Source organism: Wyeomyia smithii, chromosome 1 (assembly GCF_029784165.1).
Source record: "Wyeomyia smithii strain HCP4-BCI-WySm-NY-G18 chromosome 1, ASM2978416v1, whole genome shotgun sequence".
Lineage (NCBI taxonomy): Eukaryota > Metazoa > Arthropoda > Insecta > Diptera > Culicidae > Wyeomyia > Wyeomyia smithii.
The window spans coordinates 106,160,426-106,174,631 of NC_073694.1; the positions used below are offsets into that span (position 1 = coordinate 106,160,426).

Here is a 14,206-nt window from a genome sequence, read left to right on the forward strand (position 1 = left end):
TTGTTTGGTATAGAAGATCTCCTGGGTGAGAACCCCACCAAGTTTCGGTAATCGTACGAAGAAAATCAATCCTCTGTTGGCATTTTCGTGTTAGTTACCTAATATGACAAGCCCAGGTGCATTTAGAGTCGAACCAGACCTCGAGATATTTAGCGACTTAAACCTGAGCGATCGTTTTACCCGTTAGTAGGAGCTGCAGCTGAGCTGGGTTATGCTTCCTAAAAAAAACGACCAGCTCAGCTTTCTTCGGCGAGAATTCAAGAGCTTAAGAGCTCATTCAGACAAATTGTCTAAGCCTTAGACGCTAAGGTATCTTGCAATGGTCCTTGCAGATCGTTAGCTTCGCTTCCAGTAATGGAAACAACGCTATCGTCTGCAAGTTGTCTTAGCGTGCATGAATTTGCAAGACATTCATCGATGGTTTTTTAGTTTTAAAATAGTTTATTAACTGAGCCAAGTAAATTTTTTTAATTCTAAATTAGCAGGGAAAAGAGGAAGGCACATTTTTTATATTCCGCGGCCGACTACGAGCTAGTGGGGAATTAAGGTGAGAGGAGGGGAGTTACAATTTTGTTTTTAACTATTTTATATTACAGAATGTATTCATTTGTACGTGGCTAAGCAGTGCGGTTCTATTTGAGCAGTTTTGGTCTGAGGTGTCTGCGTAAACATAAAGATGCCGAGTCTTCGTTTTAGTGTCTCCAGTATGTATCATTTTCTTTCAGTTCGTGACGGGAGTTGTAATCTAACAAATAGATAAAAAGATTCAAATTTTAATGCCAGCATTTTTTATAAACCCGTATAGCTGTGTCATGTACGATCACCGCTTCCCAGAATGTCTCTAACGGGTACGTTCGGTTGTTTTCCTCGGGCCCGAAGGGATTCTATAAGCTCGGACCTAACACCACAGAATTCGGCACACGATCAAACAACATGCTCGATATCATGGTAGCCATCGCCACAAACGCAGTGATTACTGTCTACAAGCCCTATACGGAAGAGATGCGTGTTTAACGTGTAGTAATAGGACAACACGCGAATGAAATCCCGACCTACATCCAACCCCTTGAACCATGCTTTCGTCGACACATTAGGAAAAATGGAATGTAGCCACCGTCCCAGTTCATCTGAGCTCCATGATGATTGCCAACTGTTGAGTGTTCTCTGACGCAAAATACAATAAAATTCATCATAAGCAATTGGTTTAACATAAATTTCGCCATCAATAGCACCCACCTTAGTTAAAGCGTCAGCCTTTTTTTTGCCCGGAATGAATCAATGAGAAGGGACCCACGCTTAGGTAACCCGGTAATTTTTATCTGTTAAAGCACTTAAAAACCGCCGTATATTCCCCAGGAAATAGGGGTGTGCTTCACAGTCTTCATCTATCGCAGAGCCTCAATTGCACTGAGACTGTCTGTGAAGATGAAGTAGTGGTCTATGGGCAGGGTTTCGATGATCCCAAGAGAGTACTGAATAGCAGAAGTTCTGCGACGTACGCGGAAGCAGGAGCAGCGAGTTTGTGGGAGGCGGTAAAATTTTCGTGAAAAACACCGAAGCCAGTGGACTCATCTAGATTAGATCCGTCAGTGTAAAACCTTTTATCATAACAAACATGTTCAAACTAATTGGAAAAAAAATCATAGAGATCTCTTGGGGTCGCAATTGATCCGGGATACCGGTAATGTCTTCTTCCATGGTGGTGTCGAAGAATATAGCATTATTAGAAGTATCTAAAAGTGCGACATTGAAAGAAACGTATGAAGAAGGGTTACTATCTTGAGCCATGTAATCAAAATATAAAGTCATAAATCTGGATTGAGATTGAAGGTCGACCAACTTCTCGAAATTTTCAATAATTAATGGGTTCATAACTGTGCATCGAATTAGCAACCGATAAGAGAGATTTCAAAAGCGATGTTTCAACGGAAGAATACCAGCTAGCACTTCGAGACTCATCGTATGGGTCGACTGCATGCAACCTAAGGCAATACGCAAACAACGATATTGTATTCGTTCCAGTTTGATCAAATGTGTGTTTGCTGCGGAGCGGAAGCAGAAACACCCGTACTCAATTACAGACAATATCGTTGTTTGGTAAAGCCTTAGAAGGTCTCCTGGGTGGGCTACCCACCAGTTTCCGGTAATCTTACGAAGAAAATTAAACCTCTGTTGGCATTTTTGTGTCAGATACCTAATATGGCAAGCCCAGGTGCATTTAGAGTCGAACCAGACCTCGAGATATTTAGCGACTAAAACCTCAGTGATCGTTTTACCCGTTAGTAGGAGCTGCAGCTGAGCTGGGTTATGCTACCTAGAAAATCCTAAATTAATCCACCTAGCGGTCAGACCCAGCCTTTCTCATTCAAACTTTTATATGTAAAAATAGATTTACATGAACACTTCAATCCAATAAATGTATATACACTCTTTAGGTTCTAAACTATTGATGTTGCAATCTATACATATAAAAATTTAGTCCGGTCTGTCTGTCTGTCTGATCCATATAGGCTCGAAAACTATTGAACCGATCGACGTGAAAATTTGTATGTAGGGGTTCTCATGATAGTTTGAGACCCCTCCCTCTTCTGGAAGGGAGGGGTCCCATACAAATGAAACATAAATTTCTGCACAACTCAAGAACAAACCAAGCAAATGAAGCTGAATTCGGCATGTGGATGTTTCAAGGCGTAAAAAATATGTCCATAACAGTTGGACGCCCCTCCCTTTTCTGGAAGGGAGGGGTTCCATACAAATGAAACACAAATTTCTGCAACTCTCGAGAACTAATCATCTAAATGGAACCAAATCTGGCAGGTAAATGTTTTAAGTGGTAAAAAATATGTACATATTGTTTTAACACCTCTTTTTTGGAAGGGAGAGGCGCCATACAAATGAAACACAAATTTCGACACAATTCAAGAACTAACCGACTAAATGGAATCAAATTTAGCATGTGAATGTTTTTAGGGGTATTGAATATGTCCATAATTGGTCGACACCCCTCCTTCTTCTATAAGGGAGGGTCTCATACAAATGAAACACAAATTTCGCACATCTCAAGAACCAATCAAGAAAATACAACCAAATTTGGTATTTGAATGTTTTTAGAGGTAACAAATATGTCCATAATGGTCCATAGTTGGTCGACACCCCTCCCTCTTCTATAGGGGGGGGGGGGGGGCGGTTCCATACAAATGAAACACAAATGGTCGGCGTGCCACCAGACCGAACCAAGCGCCAAAAACATTATTTCGAGTAATCGGCGATCGAAATTTACTCACCCCGTATGCTTCCTGCAAGCTGCTGCAGAGAAATTTTGTTATAATACCATTATAAACTGTTCAAATGATTTCGTTTCTTCGTGAAATATAGATTATCAATTTTAACATCCTCTAGTGTTAAAAGCTAAATTTTCAAAAATATGGCGCTTGGTTCGGTCTGGTCGCACGCCGACCAAATTTCGCACATCTCAAGAACCAATCAAGAAAATACAACCAAATTTGGTATTTGAATGATTTAGAGGTAACAAATATGTCCATAATGGTTCGACGCCCCTCCCTCTTCTGTAAGCACATGTTTCTGCACATATCGCGAACTAATCAACTAAATGGAACCATATTTGGCAGCTGAATGTTTTTAGTGGTAACAAATATGTTCCATAATAAACCTCAGGCAACATTTTGGATTGTAAGATGGCAACTTCCGGTTTCTGGAAAACATCCCAAAATGGCCGATTTCCACCCAATGTAATAATATTCGGATCAAAAATTATACACAGGAGCTAAAATCGATCTGTGGTCGACCACAGATACCATTTTGAATTCTAAGATAGCAACTTCCGATTTCTGAAAAACAGCTGGAAATGACCAAATACCACCCAATATGAGTGTTTCTTTAATCATTATGACGTTTAATATCCAGAAATTGTCTCCAAATGCCATTATGAAATCCAAAATGGCGACTTCCGGATTCAAAAAAACAGCGGAAAACGACCAAATACCACCCAATATGGGTATTTCCGGAATCGTAATGATGCACTGGAGCCACAAATCGGCTTCAGACAACATTTTGAATTGTAAGATGGCAACTTCTGGTTTCTGGAAAACAGCCTGAAATGAACGATTCTCATTAAATATAGGTATCTCAGGAACCAGAAAGAAGCACAGAAGCTAAAAATTAATCACATACACGCTCTTGAATTTTAAGATGGTGGCTTTCAGTGTCTGGCAAACAGCCGGAAATGACCAAATACCACCCAATATGAGTGTCTGGCAAACAGCCGGAAATGACCAAATTCCACCCAATATGAGTATCTCCGGAGGCAGAATGTTGCAAGAAGCAAAATAAAAAACTTCTGGTTTCTGGAAAACAGCCAGAAATGGCCGATTTTCGTCTAACATGAGTATCTCCAGATCTAGAATGATACACAGCAGCTGAAATCGACCACAGACCCCATTTTAGATTCTAGGTTGGCGACTTCCGGTTCCTAGGAAACGGCCGAAAATGATCGAATAGCACCCAATATGGGTGTTTCTTCAACCAGAATGACGCGCAGAGGCCAGAAATAATCTTAAATACCATTTTGAAAATTCAATATGGTGACTTCCGGTTTGTAAAAAACATCCTAGAGTAACAATTGAATTTTGAATTACTAAATGGCATCTTCTAGGAAACAGTCGAAAATGACCGAATAATACTCTATATGGATATTTCCGTAATCGATATGATGCATAGAAACCAAACATTGACCCTCGACACCATTTTGAATTTAAAGACGACCACTTTTAGTTTTTGGAAAATAACCTACGTAACTAAATACCTTCCAATATGAGTATTTCCGGTGTCAGATTGAAGCCAGAAAATCTGTTGAAAATGACCGAATACCCGAAAATATATTCAGAATTAAGGCGATGTACAGAAGCCAAATGTCGAGGATGTTGTCATTTCGATAAAATAAAAATCCTTTTCCATTTCAAATGATTTGTTATTTGACATTGACCATATCCTATGGCTGATTCGTCATGCATTTGTAAACTTTAAACACATCGCAAGAAATCAATGAATTTGGAACGTTCAAATTATACGATACCACATTTAAATTATGTTGAGGCCACATATATCGATCAAAGCAGGCAAGTTTTGAATAGTCTTTTTCTTTCTTTCCATAACTTTTGAGCCACATATCAAATTGTTATGAAGTTTGTTATTTGTAAGTTTGAGAGATGACTCGTTCGTATGACACTAGCTATGGTCAAAGAAGTTATGTAATCTTTAAGATAATAGACTTTCGTTGTTTTATTTACAATTTAATACATAACGGTTGCTTAAGTTCGATTATAATTAAATGAAATGGGGACTTATAGAGCAGCCAAACGTTGAAACCACGTGTTCAATCATAATTCATCAGTTAACCCTTAACTAGCCCGCTCATCTGGTAATCATAATGATCAAATCGATTGTGTGGTTTCTGAGATAAAGAAGTTTCGTGATTTTCACATTTCGGTACATTACAGGCGAAATTACAGTCCGATTACAGTAAAATTCAATAGGGTGTTATGAGGCAGCTTGACTTATTATTTGACACTAATTTTGTGGAAATAGGGTCAGCCATCTCTGAGAAAAGTGAGTGAGTCCAAGCAGTCTTCGGTATATGTTCCTTTTCATAGCTGGATTTCACATATATAAACATAACAGGCAAAGTAATAGTCCGATTGCGAAACAAATCAATAGGGTCTTATGGGGCAACTAGACCTTCCATATAACACTGATTTTATGAAAATAGGTCCAGCCATCTCTGAGAAACATGAGTGAGATTAAACATTCTCCAGAACACGTTTCTTTTCATAACTTTTGAACCACAAGTTCAATCTTTATGAACCAATTTTGTTCAAATCGGTTGTGTAGTTTTCGAGATAATGATGTTGCATGATTTCTACATTTTGATACATAACCTCTAAACTTAAAATCCGATTACAATAGAATTTAATAGGGTCTTATGGGACAACAAGACCTTTCATTTGCAATTAATTTCATGAAAATCGGTCCAGCCATCTCTGAGAAAAGTGAGTGAGAATAAAAATCTGCACATACCAACACACATACACACACACATACAGAAAATGCTCAGCTCGTCGAGCTGAGTCGAGTGATATATGCCATTCGGCCCTTTGGAGCACTTTTATACTTTCGGTTTTGCAAGTGATTGCTATACCTTTCTAGGAGAAAGGCAAAAACGATCAGCTCAGTTTTCTCCGGAGAGAATTCGATACCCAGCTTAAGAGCCTATTCATACAAATTGTCTAAGGTATCTTGCAATGGTCCTTGCAGATCGATAGCCTCGCTTCCAATTATGGATACAACACTATAATCTGCAAGTTGCCGTAGCGAATTTGCAAGACATTTATCGATGTCATTGACGTAAAAATTATATTAAAGAGGGCTTAAACATGAGCCCTGGGGAAGACCCATGTAACTATTTCGGGAAGTTGTCGAATCACCATGTGAGAAATACATATGCTTTTCTGACAACAAATTGAGCAAAAAATCATTCAAATTTGGTGAAAGTCCCTGCAAATGAAGTTTCTCGGTTAAAACTTCTACAGAGACAGAGTCAAATGCCCACTCAATGTTCAAGAATGCAGAAGCCATTTGCTCTTTTCAAGCAAAGGCGAGTTGAATTTCAGTAAAAAGCAACGCTAGGCAATCGTTCGTTCCTTTGCTCCGGTGGAAGCCAAATTGAGTATCTGAAAGCAAACCATTTGTTTCCACCCATTTGTCTAACCGTAAGAGGATCATTTTCTCCATTAATTTCCAGAGGCAAGAGAGCATTGCAATCGGCCTATAAGAATTGTGATCAGAGGCAGGTTTTCCGGGTTTTTGAATAGCAATGACTTTTACCTCCTTCCAGTCGTGCGGAACAGTATTTAGCTCAAGAAACTCGTTGAACAGGTTCAACAAGCGTCTTTTTGCAGAGTCGGGTAGATTCTTCAACAAGTTGAATTTAATTCTATCCAATCCTGGAGCTTTATTGTTGCACGAAAGGAGAGCCATTGAAAATTCCAACATCGAAAATGGAGGCTCTTCCGTGGCTACTAAAAACGCGTCGCGAAAGGTCTTCTGTTCGGGGACAAAGTCCGGACAGACCTTTTTGGCGAAATCGAGTATCCAGCGATCTGAATTTTCCTCGAACTCATTCAAAACGTTACGATTCCGCATGCGTCTGGCGGTATCCCAAAGAGTGCTCATCGCTGTTTCCCTCGACGACGCGTTCAGAAACCGCCGCCAGTATCCGCGTTTTTTTGCTTTTATCAAGCTCTTCATCTGTCTATCCAGTACATCGTACTTTCGGAGCAAGTCGATAGTGCCTTGTGCTCGGAAGGCCAAATGCACCGGGGACCTTCGCGCGTATAGGTCTGAACACTCTTTGTCCCACCACTTGGAGGGAGGGTGCCGTCTAATCGTTACCCCGGGTATCGGTTTCGTCTGAATTTGAGTCGGGGCGTCGATGATCAAGCCAGATAGGAACGCGTATTCTTCCTCCGGAGGAAGTTCCACGTGAGACTCGATTCTTTGCGATATTATGGTCTCATGAGACTTCCAATTAATGTTACGTGTGAGGTCATACGCAATATTGATTGGACCCGTTGGAGTTGACCCATTAGCAATTGAGATAACGATGATAACCGTGGGGATCGTTGATTACTTTCCACCGGCAATCGAACGCTAGTGAGGTCGAGCAGAGGGATAGGTCATGCATGCTTTCACGTGCTGGAGGGTTAGGTACACGTGTCGCTTCCCCAGTATTCAAAAGCGTCATATTGAAGTCGTCGATTAAGTTACAGATCGGTTGTCGTCGTACAGCGACCCCCATAGCGAACAATGAGAATTAAAATCTCCCAATATCAAGAAAGGCGCGGAAAGCAACTCTGCTATATCAGTGAGATGCCTCTGTTTAATCCGCGCGGATGGAGGGATGTATAACGAAACAAGGGATAGGTCTTTTCCATTCACATTCGTTTGAATGGCAACGACTTCAATATTCGAGACCGAGGGGAGGTCGATTCTGAAAAAATAGCACTTTTTGATCCCTAAAAGTACCCCTCCACCGTGTGAGTCACGATCTCGACGAATTATGTTAAAATTGTGGAAATTGAGTTGATCGTTTGAATTGAGAAAGGTTTCACAGAGTGCAAATGCGTCACAATTGTATGTATTTATCAAATGAGAAAATAGATCGGAAATATCCTTTGCCCCGGCGGAAGCCAAATTGAGTATCTGAAAGCAAACCGTTTTTTCGACCCATTTGTCTAACCGTAAGAGGATCATTTTCTCCATTAATTTCCGAGGCAAGAGAGCATAGCAATCGGCCTATATGAGTTGTGATCAGATGCAGGTTTTCCGGGTGTTCGAATAGCAATGACTTTTACCTTCCTTCAGTCGTGCGGAACAATGTTTAGCTCAAGAAACTTGTTGAACAAGTCCAACAAGCGTCTTTTTGCAGAGTCGGGTAGATTCTTCCACAGGTTGAATTTGATTCTATCCAACCCTGGAGCTTTATTGTTGCACGAAAGGAGAGCCATTGAAAATTCCAACATCGAGAATGGAGGCTCTCCCGTGGGTACTAAAAACGCGTCGCGAAAGGTTTTCTGTCCCGGTACAGAGTCCGGACAGACCTTTTTGGCAAAATCGAGTATACAGCGGCCTGAATACTCCTCGCTTTCATTAGAAACGTTACGATTCCGCATGCGTTTGGCCGTGTCCCAAAGAGTGCTCATCGCTGTTTCCCTCGATAGCGCGTTTACAAACCGCCGCCAGTATCTGATTTTTTTTGCTTTAACTAAACTCGTCATTTGCCTATCCAGTACATCGTACTTTCGGAGCAGATCAAGAGTACCCTGTTTTTGGAAGGCCAAATACACCGAAGGCCTTTGCGCGTACAGGTCAGAGCACTCTTTGTCCCACCACTTGTTGGGAGGACGCTGTCTAATCGTTACCTCGGGTATCAGTTTCTTCTGAGCTTGAGTCGCGGCGTCGATGATCAAGCCAGATAGGAAAGCGTATTCTTCCTCCGGAGGAAGTTCCTCGTGAGACTCGATGGTATCCGCTGTGATGGTCTCATAATGCTTCCAATCAATATGTGAGGTCGTATGAAATATTGATCGGATCTGAGGGGGCAGAACCATTAGCAATTGAGATAACGATTGGTAGATGATCACCACCGTGGGGATCATTGATTACTTTCCACCGGCAATCTAACGCTAGTGAGGTCGAGCAGAGGGATAGGTCAAGCACGCTTTCACGTGCTGGAGGATTAGGTACACGTGTCGCTTCCCCAGTATTCAAAAGCGTCATATTGAAGTCGTCGATCATGTTTCAAATCAAAGAAGATCGGTTGTCGTCGTACAGCGACCCCCATTGCGAACAGTGAGAGATGAATTCTCCCAATATCAAAAAAGGTGCGGGAAGCAATTCTGCTATGGCAGAATGTTGCCTCTGTTCAATCCGCACGGATGGAGGAATATATATCGAAGCAAGGTCTTTTCCATTCATATTCGTTTGAATAGCAACGGCTTAAATATTCAAGAGCGAGGGGAGATCGATCCTGAAAAAGGAATAGCACTTTTTGATTCCTAAAAGTACCCCTCCACCGTGTAAGTTTCGGTCTCGACGAATTATGTTAAAATCGTGGGAATTGGGTTGGTCGTTTGAATTAAGAAAAGTCTCACAGAGCGCAAACGCATCACAATTGCATGTGCTTATCAAATGTGAAAATAGACCGAATTTGGGGATGATACTTCTGCAATTCCACTGTAATACAGTGATAAAATTCCTAACCTCTTTCGATGTATTAGTCATCGAAAGATATGATAGCTGAAATGAGGGGCCAAGTTGCTGCTAGTTGCTTTAAAAAGGTTTTCACTGTAGGGAAAAGGGCAAGAAAAATGTTTTCAAGGGGATCTGTTATGTTGAACGTTCTGAATATCCAGTCCACAATATCAGAGAAATTTATGAACCCTGTTTCTTTTTTATCCTCTGAACGAAAAATGGGTGGACGAGGGGTTTTTGGTGCCCCGTGAAGCGGAGGATGCGGAGGTTTGATTTGAGTTTAAAACCGGGAGGTACTTGCTTCGGCTTTTCTTCACCACTTCCTTTGTATGTTGATTTATTGGTCATTCCGCTAGGGGTTATCTTACGACCTTTGCGTGAAAGATTAGGAAAGTTGAGCATTCTCCTCTTCCTAGATCCTTCTGGCAAGGCATAAGAATACCCTTCACTGGGATCGTCGGATGTCCCCTCATCGGTTGGCAGAAAGGAAAATATGTTTCCTGTCGAGGGTGGCTCAGCCTTCATAAGCATTTCTGCAAAGGAGCGCTTTGATCGTGCTTTGAGGGAACGTTTGGTTTTCTCCTAGCGCTGTTTATACGCGGAACATGCCGAAAGTTCATGCCTGGGGCCACCGCAATAAAGGCACTCTTCAGTGTCCTCCCTGCAAGTGCCCTCAGCGTGATTGCCTCCGCATTTGCTGCAGCGTGCCTTGTTGCAGCAGTAGGTGGCTGTATGACACAACTGCTTGCAGTTTTGGCAGTGCATGACCCGCGGCACAAACAGGCGTACAGGTAGACGAACCCTGTCCAAACGGATGTAGTTCGGCAGTGCGGATCTGGCAAGTGTCACCAGAAAGGACTCCGAAGGAAATATTTCCTTCTTTCCCTCTCCTATGGATACTGAATGCAATTGCTTGCAATCCAGTACCTTTACACTTTGCGTCAGGGGGTACTTGAAACAACCAACCCCGTAACGCAAAATATTTTCGACAGTGAGATTCCCTTCGGTAACCACAACGTCGATTTCTACATCAATGGCAGGGATGTACACGCGATGCTCTCTTGTGAAGAACTCGTGGCAAGCAATTGCGTTTGCTTGCTTCAAGCTATTCACAACAACTCGCAGTTTGTTCGGTCTCACTTTCGTAATTTCAGTGACGTCCGAAAGATCATTTGCCAGGTTCTTGCCGATTTGCAATATGTTCAATGGCTTTTTAATGGGCCTGAAAAAAAAACAACCGCAAGCGGCATCCGGGTAAGCTTTTGCCCGTACCGGGACCTTCGGTACTGGGTTATGTATTGTTCATTTTTGCGGGAGCATTTTGCTCTACCGCACGTATACAATAAATATACGTTTATGGGGGGAATCAATTAATTGTTTTTAAATGTAAAAACAATTTTTCAAAATGAGGTGTATTGAAAAAAAACCTAAATTATCCACCTAGCGGTGAAACCCAGCCTTTCTCATACAAAATAGATTTACACGACTTAAGAGAAAAAATACTCCTTGAAAATTGCTGCTGGTTTCATCACTCTAAACAAGGAACTTCTAATAGCCAACAGCACAACTATACCGAAACTTCGAAACCTAACATTCACACACTTATGAATATACATCAAAACATATATATGCAAATACCATAAAATAAATATGTTTCAAATACATCACGCAAAAAATCCAGATGACTACTTCTGGTTACCGGAATACATCCTAAAATGGCCAAATTTTGCCTAATCCGGAATGGCGAAGATGCCGACTTCCAGTTTCTGGAAAACAACTTAAGATGACCAGATATCATCTACTATGAGTATTGTGGAAGCGTTACACCCAGAGGCCAGAAAACAACTTAGGACGCCATTTAAAATTTCTAGATACATAGTATCTTCCGATTTCTGGAAAACAACCTTGAAGGTACAAACATTACGCAATGTTTTTCAGGAACATTATCCCGGGCTCGCAAGTAAACTCCATATTTCTTTTTGAAACCCAATTTTGCAGCTTCCGGGTTCTGGAAAACATCCTTAAATTGTCAAATACAATACAATGAAGGTATATCCACTCTTTGGGTTCTAGAATATTGATGTTATATATAAAGTAATAACAAAAAACAATATCGCACGCTTAGCCTTGGGGCTAATAGCGGTCTCGATCAACTAAGATTAGTTGAGAGAATTCGTTATCGATATTGTTTTTGTCACATTTTGTATGTGTAGGATAAGTACAACGATACACCGTGCCCCAGTGCTGAGTCGAGAAAATTTCCAGCTCGAAAAGATCCTCGACTCGATCGGGAATCGAACCCGATATCACAACCGTGTGGGAGAGCTAGCCGACCGACATCGCTAACCACAGGGCCACGGGGACCACATATAAAGTAATAATCCAAATATATAAATTAAGAAGAGAGACAGAATTGTGCGAACCACCATAACTTGGGAGTAGGTCGTCCGATTTGTACTCAATTTGATTTGTTGTGTTCGTCTTAACACCGAGTATTTTTGTACGGCGAGAAAGATTGTGAAAAATTAAGGGGGGAATTTTAAAAGAAAAGAAATCGATTTTCCACTGCAAACAACAGCAGCAGAGATAGAGGACATATTGCGTTCTTAGAAGGCGTTGGCAGTTGGAGTTATTTGTTTATCAATTGACAACCTTAACCACTGCTAGAATTTTTTTTTTCACTAAACGTGATAATTTGGTTATTTTTCAACGAAGCGAAAATTAAAGAAAATAGTTCAGTTATCAACGATTTGTGATTAATCCGGTGTATGAAGAGAAATATTTAGTGGCTCAGGTAAGTTGAATGAAATTCAGCGGTGCCTTTTAAATTTTCATGAACCAAAATATATTTGAGCTCTTAGACATCTCAGATCCAGCATTTCAAAACCAATATACCGCCAGTCAGAAATTGGATTACCGCAATGCAATGCGATTCAACTGCAGAGATTTTTTTGAAACAATATTTAGCCAGGGTGTTGAAAACTTGGAAAATCGGGAGAGAATGTCAGGGAATTTGTTATTCTATCAGGGAAATCAGGGAATATCAGCGAAAACTGAAAAATAATTAGGGAAAAAAATTCAACCGATACATGATTCTTTTTTAAATGGATCTTTAGCACAAAAATTGATTTTTTTAGCATAAAAAGCTTCGGTTTAATATCGATCGAATACATTTTTCACGGAGATTCCAGAGTTGCGTTCATCTACGGAGTTAACAAATTCTACAAATCTCCTAGGAATGGCACCACCTGATCTGCTTCATTCGCGTCAGCTTTTCTCCAATTTGCGCGATAATTAGCCCGCCGTTTTCGAAAAAATAAAAATTCTCAAAATTCCTCATGTGCAAGCGTAGAATACGCGCTTGAAAAAAGTTGGATTTGAATATCCAGTCCACAATATCAGAGAAATTTATGAACCCTGTTTCTTTTTTATCCTCTGAACGAAAAATGGGTGGACGAGGGGTTTTTGGTGCTCCGTGAAGCGGAGGATGCGGAGGTTTGATTTGAGAATTAAACCGGGAGGTACTTGCTTGGGCTTTTCTTCACCACTTCCTTTGTATGTTGATTTATTGGTCATTCCGCTAGGGGTTATCTTACGACCTCTGCGTGAAAGATCAGGAAAGTTGAGCGTTCTCCTCTTCCTAGATCCTTCTGGCAAGGCATAAGAATACCCTTCACTGGGATCGTCGTATGTCCCCTCATCGGTTGGCAGAAAGGAAAATATGTTTCCTGTCAGGGCTGGCTCAGCCTTCATAAGCATTTCTGCAAAGGAGCGCTTTGATCGTGCTTTGAGGGAACGTTTGATTTTCTCCTAGCGCTGTTTATACGCGGAACATGCCGAAAGTTCATGCCTGGGGCCACCGCAATAAAGGCACTCTTCAGTGTCCTCCCTGCAAGTGCCCTCGGCGTGATTGCCTCCGCATTTGCTGCAGCGTGCCTTGTTGCAGCAGTAGGTGGCTGTATGACACAACTGCTTGCAGTTTTGGCAGTGCATGACCCGCGGCACAAACAGGCGTACAGGTAGACGAACCCTGTTCAAACGGATGTAGTTCCTTCTTTCCCTCTCCAAATTCCTCTCTCGTGAAGAACTCGTGGCAAGCAATTGCGTTTGCTTGCTTCAAGCTATTCACAACAACTCGCAGTTTGTTCGGTCTCACTTTCGTAATTTCAGTGACGTCCGAAAGATCATTTGCCAGGTTCTTGCCGATTTGCAATATGTTCAATGGCTTTTTAATGGGCCTGAAAAAAAAAAACAACCGCAAGCGGCATCTGGGTAAGCTTTTGCCCGTACCGGGACCTTCGGTACTGGGTTATGCATTGTTCATTTTTGCGGGAGCATTTTGCTCTACCGCACGTATACAATAAATATACGTTTATGG

General features: G+C 41.4%; 1 protein-coding gene and 1 long non-coding RNA gene across 9 annotated transcripts in view; both read right to left on the reverse strand.

The window, feature by feature from the left end:
* Positions 1 to 14,206, reverse strand: part of LOC129718457 (syntaxin-binding protein 5) — a 1,078,665-nt gene that overhangs the window by 137,153 nt on the left and 927,306 nt on the right. The window lies entirely within an intron of this gene.
* Positions 1 to 14,206, reverse strand: part of LOC129718467 (uncharacterized) — a 96,717-nt gene that overhangs the window by 81,845 nt on the left and 666 nt on the right. The window lies entirely within an intron of this gene.